Genomic DNA, 14,279 nt, shown 5'->3' on the forward strand with positions numbered 1-14,279 from the left:
TATAAGCGCTGTTGACACATTGGTGCCTTTTGCTTCAGGTGTGTGTGTCCACGTGTGCATTTCCAACTTTTCAAAAACCAAAATGTATGCCCTTATAATAACAGAGCTTCAAAACTTACCTTCTGAATCACACAAATGTGTTTTAAATTATAATTCTATCTGAAGCAGTTTCTAATATGAGTTAAAATCCCATATGTTTCTCTTTCTTAACAATGTTTCTTATTAATCTTGTTTTCTTTATTTCTAAAATTAGCTTAAATCAATCACCTTTGCTTTAAATTAAGTACTTACTCCTTCCCATCACCTTAGGAGATTTAAATGTGTGATAACATCATAAGAAAATGTAAGGTGACTCAAAAATTAGTTATTGATAATGAGAGAACTTTTAAAATTTTTACTTAATAGTTTTGCAGTTCTTCAGAGGAGACACAAAGTGCTGAGACATTTTCACATAAACCTCACTCCTTGACAAACATCAATGTCAATTTAATTGCATGATTTTATATTTATTTATTTATTTATTTATTTATGGCTGTGTTGGGTCTTCATTTCTGTGCGAGGGCTTTCTCCAGTTGCGGCAAGTGGGGGCCACTCTTCATCGCGGTGTGCGGGGCCTCTCACTATCGCGGCCTCTCTTGTTGCGGAGCACAGGCTCCAGACACGCAGGCTTAGTAATTGTGGCTCACGGGCCTAGTTGCTTCGCGGCATATGGGATCTTCACAGACCAGGGCTCGAACCCGTGTCCCCTGCATTGGCAGGCAGATTCTCAACCACTGTGCCACCAGGGAAGCCCAACTGCATGATTTTATAAAACACAGAGAGGAATTTGAATGTAACCTTTGCATGAAACTTTAGTAATTGTTATATGTAATGATGTAACTGTTATAAAGTAAATGCAAATTTTCACAGCACAAATTATAGTGTGGGAACAAAGTTGTATCTTTAGGTTTTTACTTTCATGCAGGTAACTAATATATAAAATGAGACCTCTTTAGATGTTTCATTTATAAAGGTAGTGAGTGAGTAACCAGTACTCACGTCCCTTAAAAATACGTCACACTGGGATATGAAAAATAATAATAAAAATTAGAAATCTTGTAAGTTGAAATATATATCTTCCAACTACATAGGAAAATAAAATATTCCTGGACAAGATGAAAATTATCCTGGAATTTGAGAGCAAAATCATATGTAAGGAAAATGTGATTATATGAAATATGGGAAATTTAATGACCTAAAGCAAAAACTCAAAATCTGTTAACACTCTTAACAAAACTGCAATTCTTAAAAACTGAAAATTGGTGCAGGTCAGCTTTTTGAAGAAACGTTAAGTGTGAGACTTGACACATCGCAATAAATGTGGGACCTTAGTCCATTTTGATAACAACCATTTACTGCTTGTGTTTATTCTGGGAAGAAATGTTGAATATGGGGCAATAATGGGATCAACTAGAGCTTTTACTGTGGTCACATTACTGTGGAGTACTTTTGTTGGAGTGCTATTTCTCAAACTGGTAGCATATTTCACATAAAGAAAGGAAGTCCCCGTACATGAAACTGCTGTGTCATTTCTTCTTCCTTAACTGAAATTCCAACCAAGGTTCAGGAAATGCCCTAATGAGCCACTTCTCTTTTCTCTTTCCTCAACTAAGTGGATTCCAACCAGTCCAAACTATTCATTATTCATGATCAGGACGTTTACTTTGGTTGTCTCCTGTGGCATGGTGCTTATGTTATGGGAAGAGGGATTATAATTTGGTGCTGTTTGTAAAGGTGATAACACTGATAGAATCCAGTCATTGCTGGTAGGTAACTAAACTGGCAAGTTAATTTTCTGTACTTTAAACTGTGAAAGACAAGTCTAATCAATACCTATTTTACTTTGATATGTGTGGCTTGCTGATAATTATAGTTTCATCTTGCGTGATCACTGGATATCAGGATATTAGAGTAGTTGAGCTATGATTTGCTCTAATTTGGGTAAAATATATCTAAAACTCAATCTATTAATGTCTTATTTTAATCAAGATATAGAAATCACTGTTTTATTTCATGATAACCAAAGGAATTTCTTCTTCCAGTTTAATATTCCTGGATATTTACTAAATTGGAACATGATTTAACATTTTATTGCATCTTTTATTTTATGAGTAAATGTTAATTTCTACTTTTAGCAATATATATTTTATTGGCTATTAAAGGTAAGAAAATATGCATACTATTCATAGCAGAAATAACACCAGATAGTATTTTAGCATATATTATTTTTCCAGCATTAAAAGTTATTCTGTTTTTTATGGAGATTTGAATCTGAAAAATTTGTGTAGGAGATGTCAAAATCCCAAAGCAATAACTTTTTATTATAATAGTTTTCAATTAGTTTATTAGTAATAGTTTTCAACTGTAATAATTAGCAGAGTTGTAGTAGGGACCGGAAGATTATATATATATTTGTTTATATATATATGTACATAAAAAATATATTTTATATATATTTGTTTATATGAATTATAATCCCATGCTTTCGGTATCATCTTAAAATGTTTCATTGAGAATACACATTTTGAGAAGAAAATAAACCTGAGGTAATCTTTAATTCATTTTGGGTAGCTTTTTAGTAACTTATTTACTAGAAACTTCATTTAAAGTTAAGAGAATTTAAAATAACTTTCACAGTTCTTCCCTGTTCAGAGACTGTGTCAACAAAGCAAAGTGAAACAGAATATAGAGTTCATTATCAAGATTATTCAGACAATTCTGCTTCACTTCTATTTTAGATGAATCTGAGTGTAGCTTTACACTTTCAAGTAACTTTTGAATTAATACTAAATCTTTTACTTTTTTTGGTGGAAGCTACCTTAAATAGGCCAAACTTTGTAATCTCCATTTTGAGAATGAAAACTTTTTTTAGCTATAAAACAAATAGAATAGAGATAATTTTCATGTTGTCTATTTCTTTGGTTTGATTATCATTACTTTTTAAAAAATGTCTATTTCATTACAAAGCAGTAGAATAGTTCAATGTATGAGTAATTTTATTGAACTGGAAGTTGGAGCTGATGTCAAAAATGAAACAAACTGAAAAAAGTTCCTTAAAAATCAGCTTAATTTTAATGACTGTGACACAAGTGTTTATTATAAGTTTTAGATAGCCAAAATAATTATGAGGTATTTAAATCTGATGGAAATGTCTAGCATTAGTGACATTTTCAGAAATTGTGGTAATTAACACAGTGAAAATGGAAAATAATTTTGAAAACAGTGGTTTGAATAGTTAGAAAGGAGAAACTGAAAGAAATAAAATATTCTTACATGATAGTTTCAAATAAACTAGTGAAATATGATTCAAAGGAATAATGATGGATACTGATAAAGTAATAAATATACAAGTGGATGTATAATCGTCAATTCTTTATTAATCAATTATAAATAGAAGTCAATTTTATTTTTGTACAAATCATTGTATAAAATGAAATTCACTAGACATACCAGATTCTTCATGGAGGAAAATTTAATTAACTCTATAGTAAAAAATATTGGATTAAGCAATGGAGTGATAGCAGATCCAGAGAAGCAATGTTTACAAATAGCAGATTGCAAATTTTATACTATTTGGCAAAAAAACCCAAAACAAATGTATAGTGCAAAATATAGTTCTTGCTCAGGTTTTACTGATTATATTTACTAAGATTAGGAAGAAGAGTCAGTGAGGCATAGAGCAGAGGATGTATGAGGAAAACAGTAAGAATCACAAGTGTTTTCAAAAACATAACCTATGAGGGGAGAGCTTAACAGTAGTCTTATAGAAAAATGAGTATCAATAAATGAACATACAAAAATATCCCTTATCTTCTAGAGTTGTGAATTACCAGCCTGTTCAGGAATCTGTAGGTCAGGGTATAGGTGTTTGGAGATACACCAAAATTGGTCAGACATTATTTTGCTTGTGAGAACTTAGTTGATGATAATTTTGTGATTCCATTAAATTATAGCTATTGGAGCATGGATGTCTTGGCCAATTACTCATCAGCAAAAAAGAATGATATGGGAATGTATTACAGGTAGTTTATGTTAAACATTAGGAAAATTGGGGGGATCTGTATTGAAAAGTGAGATAGTAAGATAGGTTGTGGAATTTCCTTAGGTGACAATTTTAAGAACAGATTGGTTAAGGACAGAAAACCCTAGGTTCTAATGTTGTAATTGTTCTCAGAATACAGCAGGAGGTTGAGCCTGATGATCTTAAAGCCCATTAGGTTGCTGTTTTTCTTTTTATCACTTCACATTTGAAAGAACATGTGAAATTCAAAAATAGAACTAAAAAAGGCAATTGAAAGGAATGAGTCTAGGAAAGAGATTGAGGTTTAATACGAATTTCCATCTCCCCTTACGTTTATTCCCAAGAGTTACCATGGAAGAGTGTTTCCAAATCATTTCTTGCCTTTCCTGAAACACTCCTCCTCAGCCTGTGTACTGGAACAGATTGTGATTCACTTTCTAGCTTCTTCCACTGGGCCAGAGAATCCTTCTATCCCTCCCTTTGTTCCTTTCTTTATTCCTTGTTTTGTGAACATGTTTCCAATACAAAAGTTCTATGCACATGAACAATTAAGTTCTGAAAGATATTTAGCTTCCTTGTGTGGATTTCCATCCAGAAAAGCATTTGAGCCAGGGTTATGTGTTCAGTCAGACATTTCACTGTATCCCTTTTTTTCTCCATTGGTGAAAACTCATTCTATCAGACATCTTTCCACACTCCCCAAAAATCTAGACCAGTACCTGTTTGCCTTGAAAATCTCTCTATAGACAGGTAATGCTGTCAGCTAGTGTCTGCAGGGAATTCCTCAGCAGCTAGGATGTTTACATTCTCGGCTCCCTTTGATCCTGTGCAAATTCAAATAGATTTGAACCTACTGAACTATTGAGGTCTGTAACAGAAGTTTTGTCAGTAGCATTTTTACCATCAGACTCTAAGGTTTGGTAAACTTTTAGGCTTCTCTTTAATTAGTCTTAGGCTAAGAGGCATCTCTCAAATGTTTCTCTCCATTTAATCAATCACTTTTCCTCTTCTATAGCTTATGATTGTCCTACACATATGTAAGGCACTTTTCACATGATGGATGATTTTCTCTTTCCATCAGAGCAGAGATGTGAAAAGCATGACACATTCAGGGGTCTTTGATTATAGCTTGGAATCATTGTGGGGAATAACATAAAGAAGAGCTGGAGAGTTAAGGTGGGGGCAGACCATAAGAACTATGCTTTTAAGGGTTGTACAGTTTTAACAAGAGTAGCTTGTTCTGATTGTGTTTTAGCAGGATATCTCTGGCCATTTGGAACACAGATTGGTGGGATGAAAGACCAGAGTCATAAGTTTTAGATTTTGTTTATAGAGTGCTCCTGTATCTGCTTTAAGACAGCAAAGACAATTATGTGTCTCTGGATAATACTTTGCAAAGTGGTTGTACCTCTGGCAACAACAGAAGGCAAGTTCTTTACTAAAAATATTGTAGAACCTACTTCATAAGAAAATCAAAGGTGGTGGACTGTGTCATTTTCCACTGTAAAAATAACCACTTAAACTGAACATGGATTAGCTCCCAAACCAGTGGGCCAAGGAAATATTTGCAAGTGATTCAGTGATTTCTTTGTGGTTGCTTTGTTTAGTGCTGATAGAACACACTGTAAAATAGGAAGTCAGAAGTTAAGCATTTTTAGCTTGCTACTAACTTGCCATGTGACTTTAAATAAGTCTGTGTGTGTATATGTGCGAGTGTTAGCTGAATATTTTATATTGAATTAATACCTAGCGTGGAGAGTGAATGAACGGCTGGGGCTGGGCCTGAGTGTGAAGGAAGAGGGGTCTGGTTGGGTTAAAGTCTCCTGTGCTTGAAGAGTAGTTCTGAATTTGCTCCTAGGATATCAATATTAGATTGGTCATGGGAGCTCTAAGATTGGAAATAAAGGTCACAACCCAAAGGGAGGACTTCTCTGCTTCTCCCTATGGGATCCCTGATCTCACATTTCTGACAGATTTCTAGAGCACAGAACATAACCAGGGGCCACTGTCTCATATATTCTCTCCTATGAAAATAGCCTTGGAGGACTCTGCCTTAGGACAGAGCTCTCAGAGCAAAATGAAGTAGAGAATGAAGCAACTCTTTGCATAATTTGCCTTTTCTTCATAGGTCACATCTACTTTTCCATATTTTCTAAAACTGCATTGCCAGTTCATTCTCATTTCTATTTGTTTCAATAGGAAACACTGGTGTACTAAGTAGTATCTGAATTCATTTAGATTCAGCCCCACTGAACACACCAAGTGAAATATGTAACACAGCCAGTTGCTTAAGATGTATTTGTCTAAAGACAAAACAAGCAGCAACAATGACAAAATAGCAAGCAAAAATATCCTATAATATGTTAGGAGAAGGAAAGACTTTATAAAATAAATGCATAAGCTGAAATATTAAGTCCTCTATTGAGGGATAAAAGAGAGACAGTGAATGTTAATTACTTCTGCTTGATAGCAGTAATCTTAGAAGGAGTTTTAACCAGTATCAAAATCAGATATTGTACATGAAATAGTCTTTTCTCTTCCACAGTTGATAATAGTTAACATCCATTGGGCTCTCATCATGTACTAAAGACTTTATTACCTCATTTGAGCCTGACATGCCCTTGAGGCAAGTCCGCTATTGCCATTGTTGAGAAAAGTGAGGCTTTTGAAGGATAGGTAACTTTTCCAAGGTGACCAGTGGGTAAGTGATGGAGCAGCGACCTGGATCTAGGTCTGTAAGGGTCTTAGACCTAAGTAAACTCCGTAGTCTTTTCTGGGGAGCTTTTAAACTTAAACTGTATCTTTGTTGTTCTACTTTATTCATTTTGAACAAATGTTCTACTTTATCCCATTTTTATAGCAGAGAAGGGGAAACAGTTCAAGGGAGAAGGGTTGGGGGAAATCAGAAATCACAGCTCTGCTAAAAGTGGTTCCTAGGCTTATACATGGATAACGAGGTCTTTGACTACATTAAATCTGCAAAAGTGGCAGTTGCAGCGGTAACAAGGGACCAGGATAGATGGCTCTATTTCATAAAAGAAAGGGGCAAAGTGAAGAGACTCATTAATGTTGAAGCAGTAGATGGATAACCAGTGACAAATATCAAGCAGATTTGCTTCAGTTTGGTCAGAGAAAGGTCATTGATTATTTTTGGTTAAACTGGTTCACAGAGGCCAGGTCTCCACTAAAAAAGGGAATTAATTGCTTCCATTTCCCACTAATTGCCTCAACATTTCCCTATGCTTTGTCATTGGAGATTTGGTCAGAGAGGCAAAAAGTCAAAAGTCAGAGTTTGATGGAATCTACATAAAAAGGGAATCTGAGGAGACCAAATTATGGCATTTGGTGTAATAATGATAATGATATTTAGCATTTTTCCCTGGGAGTGCTGTGGATTTTTAGAGACCTTTTCAATCTTTAATCAGACCATAGGGCACATTTAAGAGAGTTCACTGCTTTTATTTCCATCTAGAGGATAAGGCATCACAGAGAGATGAACTGACCTAGGGCAAATCTCCTGAGATGTTAAACCTCTATGTTGGATTACACCCTCTATGTTGAGTTTTAGCTGGAAGGCTGGGCACTTCCCAGAGGTATCATTCATTCATACTCCTTCAGAGTCTAGACTTTTTGTACATTACTCTCTGAGATTACTACCTCTATCAATGGCAGAAAAATCACCCAAGAAATTGGCATGAAATAGTTTTGATGTCACAAGAATTACTTAGTTTTCAGGCTATTAATTGATTCTTGAGCCATCTTCAATTAATGAGATATTCTACCTGTATTTTCTTAATTAACCAGTCTTTAAAATCCTTTATAACTCTAAATCCTTTGGAATCTGTGAGTTTTGTTGTCCAGAAATTTTGTACTCTTTTGGAACCCAAAGTGGCAGTGTAGAGAGTGGGAAGAACATGGGGTCTGGATATGCCAGGTCAGCGTTCAATCTTCCTGGTTCCTCTGATTTACTTGTAATACCTTTGGAGGCCCAACAGACAAATGTTGCTCTTTAGGAAGTCCCAAACCTGCAACATCAGCTACTCTTCTTTGCTGGAAGAACCAGAAATATGTTATTATTAGTTAGATATTTATTACATTGTAGGTTCTTAGAAACATGGTGTATTAGAATGAGCATAGGTTTTAAAGCAAGGCACTTAGGTTTCAAAACCAGCTCTGTCATAATCACCTGTTTGATCCCAGACAGGTCATGTAATTTGATTGAAACTCATGTGTAAACTCATTTCTTCATATGTAAACCTGGTATACCTCATTGGGTTTCATATTAAATAAGGAAGTAAAGGTAAAGCACCCAGCTCAATGTCCACATATACTTATCAGCCATATATCTATTAACATCATTATTAGAAATGATAAAGATATTAAATGGTAAAACTATTAATTGGGGCATGACTTAAAACATAAAACCCTAGTATAAAAGAAGTCTAGTACTTTATAAAAATCCTTCCTTTGAATAAGATACTCTCACAGTTATGGTGAACTTGAGGTGGACCATCTTCTGGTCAGATGCCTCACTACAGCAAGTCCTCCTTACCTTCCCCAATAAAAGTGCTTTACTCACATTAAGTCATTTAGTAACCAGAACAATTCTGGAAATTAAGCAGTATTATTGTGCTCAGTGGACAGGTAAGAGTGTTTACATATGGGGAGGGAAATATGTGGTCCAAAGTCATACAACTTGTCAGTGAGGAGCCCAGCTTTGAAGCCAGGTGGGCTGATTCCAAACCCTATAATCCTAACTGCTCCTCTAACACTGCTTTGGAAACATCAGACTGCAGTTCAAGGTTGTCATTTGTGCAAGCTGAGAAATTAAATAGCCCTCACCCTCATTTTTAAATTAAGGGGATTCTTAAAGCTTATCTTTTGTCTGACAGAAATGGCTCTTCGCACCAAGAATCAAAAACCATTGTTAACAGTGATATCTATGTCACCAAACCCTTCCTTGGATTCTTTCTAAGTGTTTCTATTTAATTTCAAAAGGTACAACCAGCTCTTGTCAGAACACATATCAGTCCTCTATAACCAAGAAATGTTAGGAGCTGGGCATATGGTTTCTTCCTGCTCCCATGGTGCTTTTCCCTTGTCTGCCCCTGCCCTTGCCTCCCAGGCCCCATGAGCCTTTTCTCCCCAGTGCTGAAGCTGAGGTCCAGCTCTGAGGGGAGCCCTAATTGTCAAACTCGTTGCTCATAACTTTTTTGACTTGTTTCTCTTAAACAATGTAACTTAATAAAACTCTTTCAAATACTTAAGCAGGGCACAGCTACTAACACAGGAAGAGCTAAGACCGTGTACACATGGGAAAGCTGGTTTGACTGTTTTGATTAACTTGACTGCACAAGTCAGTCAAAAAGTAATCACCAGTGAAGCAAACCATTCTGACAGATTTTTGGCCCATGGTGACTGCTTATTTGACCGGCTTCAGCTTGAAGTGGTCAGATTGACTGGAGACAGTCTAACTGGAAAATTTAACTTCGGAGTATGTGTATACCAGAATCTACTTTAAATAACTTTATTCGAAATCTGTACATATTTTCCTAGGACCAGTGAGAGAAGTTTGAAAGTGACACATTGCAGCATTTGACTTTCTAGAGTGAGATAGATGTCTTGCCACTTGCTAGCACTGGCAATATATTTATAGGCTACAAAACAATCACATTTCACCCCATGCACATATAGAGTTCAATAAAATTGAAACTCTACCTTAACTTGGCCAAGTCCTAATGTAAGGCATTATATTCTCTTACTCTTCTGAAGCGTTGGTGATAGACTTATGACAGCAAATGACTTCTCAGATATCAGGTTACCAATTCAGTCATTAGTGACTTGGGGTAAGGCAAAGTTGACCTTGCCACTGAGAGTAGTCCTTCTAAGAATTTATGAGAGAAAGAAAAACAAAACAAAACCTTTGATGAGAGGCAAAAGAATCTGGTTGACGTTATTATTTGAGCTGCTTTTTCAAAGCAAGCCCCTTTATATCTATCTATCTATCTATATACCTATCTATCCTTATGTTCCTTTAGGAAATTTACTTTGAAATGAGCTCCAGCTTTGGGCAAGGCATAAACAACACTATAAGGATGGAAAGAATGATTTATTCTCACATTATAGTGTTGGATTTTATGGATTTTAACCTCAATAATGAGGTTATTGTCTGCTGTAAGCACATTTTTATAAGGTCTGGTTTATGCTAGTTGAACATCCTAATACATTTATGTTGAGATTTTGAAATATCCTGTTACTGTTTGAAAGACATTCATGTGCTTCTCTTCAACACTCCTAAAATTCTAACTTTTCCCATGGAAATGTTTTGTAAATGTTCAGGACTTAGATGCTATCTCCTGTACTTCTATTAAAGTTCAGTGGTAAGGCTAGATAGAACTTAAAGCCAGAGTGTTAGTAATGACTAAAATAATGATACTTTTCTTAAAATAGCTTGCTTAATAGTCATATTTTCTCTTGTGTTAGAGTCACTTGATATATAATTCTATTTTTAAAATTTTGTGATTAATAGAGAGAAAGGAAACTTACTTTAACTTTGCTTTCAAAGTTTATGCTTTCTAGTCATTTTACGATTAAGAGGCTTTAGCAGTAAAGCTCTTTGACCCGAGTAAAAGAGAGAAATAAATTAAATCTCACCGTTTGAAGAATGCTATAGAGAGTCCACTGGGGTATATATTTAAATTGTATATGTTCTCTACGTTATAGAATCATTGTTAATAATGTTTCAATGATCATCTTGATGCTTCAAACCTTTTACACATCTAGGATTATTTCCTTAAGCTATGCAAATGTACGAATTTACTTCCCCGGCAGCAACTCACACAGATGCCTATTGCATTGTTCCCTCCTCAGCCCTAGGTATTATCATTTAAAAATATTTGTTAATTTGAAAGGAAAACAGCTTCATTTTAATAATCAATTCTGATGAGGAACAAAGACTCAGTAGTGAGACCAGTGAGGCTTTGAACTCAGGATTTGCTTCAGAGCTCTTCAACCTATCCTTTATCTCCACTTTCTCATGAAAGTGCGGAGAAAGGCTACTCACCTCACAGCTTTCTGCGAGGACTGTATGAGACATGGTGGGTAGCACTCCGAGCTCTGTGCCTGACACAAAGCAAACTTTCTCTACTTACCAGCAATGTGTGTCATTATTATCATTATGATTATTAACACGCTTTTTCACTTTCCGGAGAACACCAGCATAGAGATGAGCAGACTTCCATTGATTTTAACTCTGCGTGCTGCTTTGTTAACATGCTTAACATGAGCCTTAATTAGCTTATCAAAAAAATGGGTCAAATAAGGGATCATAATCATAAGGGATCAAATGAAAAATGAAGTTGAATAGGTAGGTGGGGGACAACCTATCCATAGGCCACGATAAGGAAACTGAACTTTATTCTAGATGAAATGGGGAGCAACTGAAAGATTTTTAATCAGGAGAGAGGTTAATCCATTTTATGATTTAAAAAGTCCATTCTGAAGGGTGTATGAAGAATGGTTGAAGAGAGCAAAGGAGGGGGCTGGGAGATGAGTAATGAGAGATTCACAGTAAGGGATGACAGTGGCTTGTACTAGAGCTCTGGTAGTTAGAGATAGAGATGACTATATTTGAGGTCCATTTGTGCGTTAGAATGGATGGGGTGGATTATATATGAGGGTAAAGGAAAATGAAGGACAAAAGGAAGACTGCTCAGTTTCTGAGTTGAGAAATTGGATGAATAATTATGCCATTAACTGATTTGGAGAAGAATGAAGAGAAACAGGCTTTGGGGAGGATTATCACAAGTGGTTGGACATGCAAATTTTAAATTTTGCGATATTTGCGAGATTTCTATTTATCTAATATACATAAACCTCGGCCTCCCAGAGAGAAACTTTGGGATTTATGTTTTGTTAGTGTGTAACTGGTATTTATAACTGAGGGAATAGGCGATATCATCCACATACATGAGAAAGAGGTGTCTGGTGCTGAGTCCTGTGTCATCTCCAACTCACTTTTCAAGTTACTGCATTCCAGTTTCCATTTCATAGAGAGTTCTGGAAGAGAATTGCAAATTTGGGTATCATTAGCATATTGGTGGTATTTAAAGCCAGGGAAACCGATGAGACCCTCTTTGGGGAGAGTGTGGAAAGAGAGAAGTGCTTAGTGCTGAGCCCCGAGGTCTCCTCATTTACAATTTGCGATGTCCCTCCTGTCCCTGCAGGCTGACTTCTATTCTCACTATGTCCCTGAGATCATTCTCCTGAGGGTCACCAGTGACCCAGTTATTTCCCAATCTGCCAGCAATATCTCCTGCTCTTTCTATTTCCTCATCCCTGTGCTGTTTGACTCTGTTAACCACTTTTTCCTTGAAATTCTATCCTACTTTGGCTTTGTTGTATCATTCTGTCCTAATTTTCATTATACTTTCTTGAGATTTCTTTAGTCCTTTCTGCCCATTACATGTTGATATTCCTCAGAGTTCTTTACCTGGATTTTGTCTTTTTAATTCTAGTTCTTTGTCCTGTGTGATTTTAACTAAAACCCTGATTCAGTGATTTGTTCTAAGCTGGTCACCATATCTGTTTCTCTAAATCCACACATCTAGCTGTTTACTAGGCATCCCTGTTGGATGTTTCACAACCACTCTGATTTCATTATGTCCAATACTGAAGTTATCATCTTTCCTTCTAATCTTTTGCCTCCACTTTTATTCTTTATTTTGATAAATGCCATCTTCTCCACCACTTCATCATATGTGAATCTTCCCCTTCATCACACATATAAATGAATCAGAAATCCTGTACATATTTTAAAATTTTTATCCTCTATATTATGGGCAATATTTAACCTATCTTTTTAATATCAAATACTATTGCCTTAGCTTGGGCCCTCTATTCTTCTCTCCTGGAATATTACTAAAAACTCCTAATTGTTCTCTTTGTGCCCTGGTCTTTCAATAATTCAGTTTCCATATTGTTGCCTAAGGGATATTTCTGAAATAATAGTTGATCATATTACTGTCCTGCTAAAAGTCTTATATGGCACATCAGGGCTATAAGCACAAAGCTTAAGGTTGTATTTATTTCTCTTTATGAGCTGGCTTCTGCCTAGTTTTCTATTTTCATTTGTCCTCACCTACACTTTATTCAGATCATACTGAGGAAGAAAGAAGGGAAGAAAGGAAGGGAAGAAGGGGGTAAGAAAGAACATTTTGTCTTTATAACTTCTGCTATTGGAGCATTTTAATAACATTGAGAGCTTAATTAAAGACATTAGATTTGGGGAACTGAACTCTGTAGGATTTTCCTCAAATGACTTCAGCTATGATGAGGAAATCCCATAGCACCAGAATTTCCAGGCAGGGTGTTTCCTAGAAGCCATCATCAAGATTCTTAATGCTACAAGAATGAGAAACTCAGAATTTAAAAGGAGTACCTATTAGTTTCCTATTGCTGCTGTAACAAAATTACCACAAACTTAGTGATTTAAAACAATACACATTTATTATCTTACAATTCTAGAGGATAGGCATCTGAAATCATTTAAACAGGGCTAAAATCATAGTGTCACCAGGGTTTAGTTTGTTTCTGGAACTTCTAAGGGAAAATCTGTTTCCTTGCCTTTTCTAGCTTCTAGAGGCTGCCCACATTCTTTGGCTTAATTCTCATCACTGTGTCATCTGCTTCCATAGTCATATCTCTCTCCTTTATCTAATTCTGACACTCCTGTCTCTCTTTTATAAGGACCCTCCCTTGAGATTACATTGGACCTATCCAGATAATCCAGGATAATTTCCCATCTCAAGATCCTTAATTTAATCACAGCTACAAAGTTCCTTTTATAGTGTAAGGTCAGATATCCACAGGTTCTGGGGATTAAGATGTGGACATCTTTGGTGAAGGAGGCATTATTTCACCTACCACAGAATAATTGAAAATAAATGGAAAAAGTTTAAAAAGGCTAAAACAAATATGTTCAAATATATTTTTGTTTTCAATGAAAAAGTTTTGTTTTACTTAGTTTGTCTGCTCAAATTAGTGTGGAAAATAGAATCCTGTATCCTCATATATGAAGTTTCAGTAAGAATATTTTCCATATATTCCAAAGCTATAATATTAACTAGCACTTTGATTTTTCTTTATTTCTCAAAAGTAATTGACACAAAAGAAAGCTATTACAAAGAACTTCTTTATTATTTCAACTCTTACCAACTTT

The 14,279-nt window shown here is 35.6% G+C and overlaps 1 protein-coding gene across 3 annotated transcripts in view; it reads left to right on the forward strand.

Annotated features, from left to right (window-relative positions):
• The first annotated feature begins 1,677 nt into the window (after nucleotides 1-1,677).
• Nucleotides 1,678-14,279, forward strand: part of TFEC (transcription factor EC) — a 76,247-nt gene continuing 63,645 nt past the window's right edge. For all 3 annotated transcript variants that reach the window (XR_003004909.1, XM_024757821.1, XM_024757822.1), the window contains exon 1: nucleotides 1,678-1,805. The gene's annotated coding sequence lies outside the window, so the exon portion shown is untranslated. The remainder of the gene's footprint in view (nucleotides 1,806-14,279) is intronic.

Source organism: Neophocaena asiaeorientalis, unplaced genomic scaffold (assembly GCF_003031525.2).
Source record: "Neophocaena asiaeorientalis asiaeorientalis breed wild unplaced genomic scaffold, Neophocaena_asiaeorientalis_V1.1 scaffold116, whole genome shotgun sequence".
NCBI lineage: Eukaryota > Metazoa > Chordata > Mammalia > Artiodactyla > Phocoenidae > Neophocaena > Neophocaena asiaeorientalis.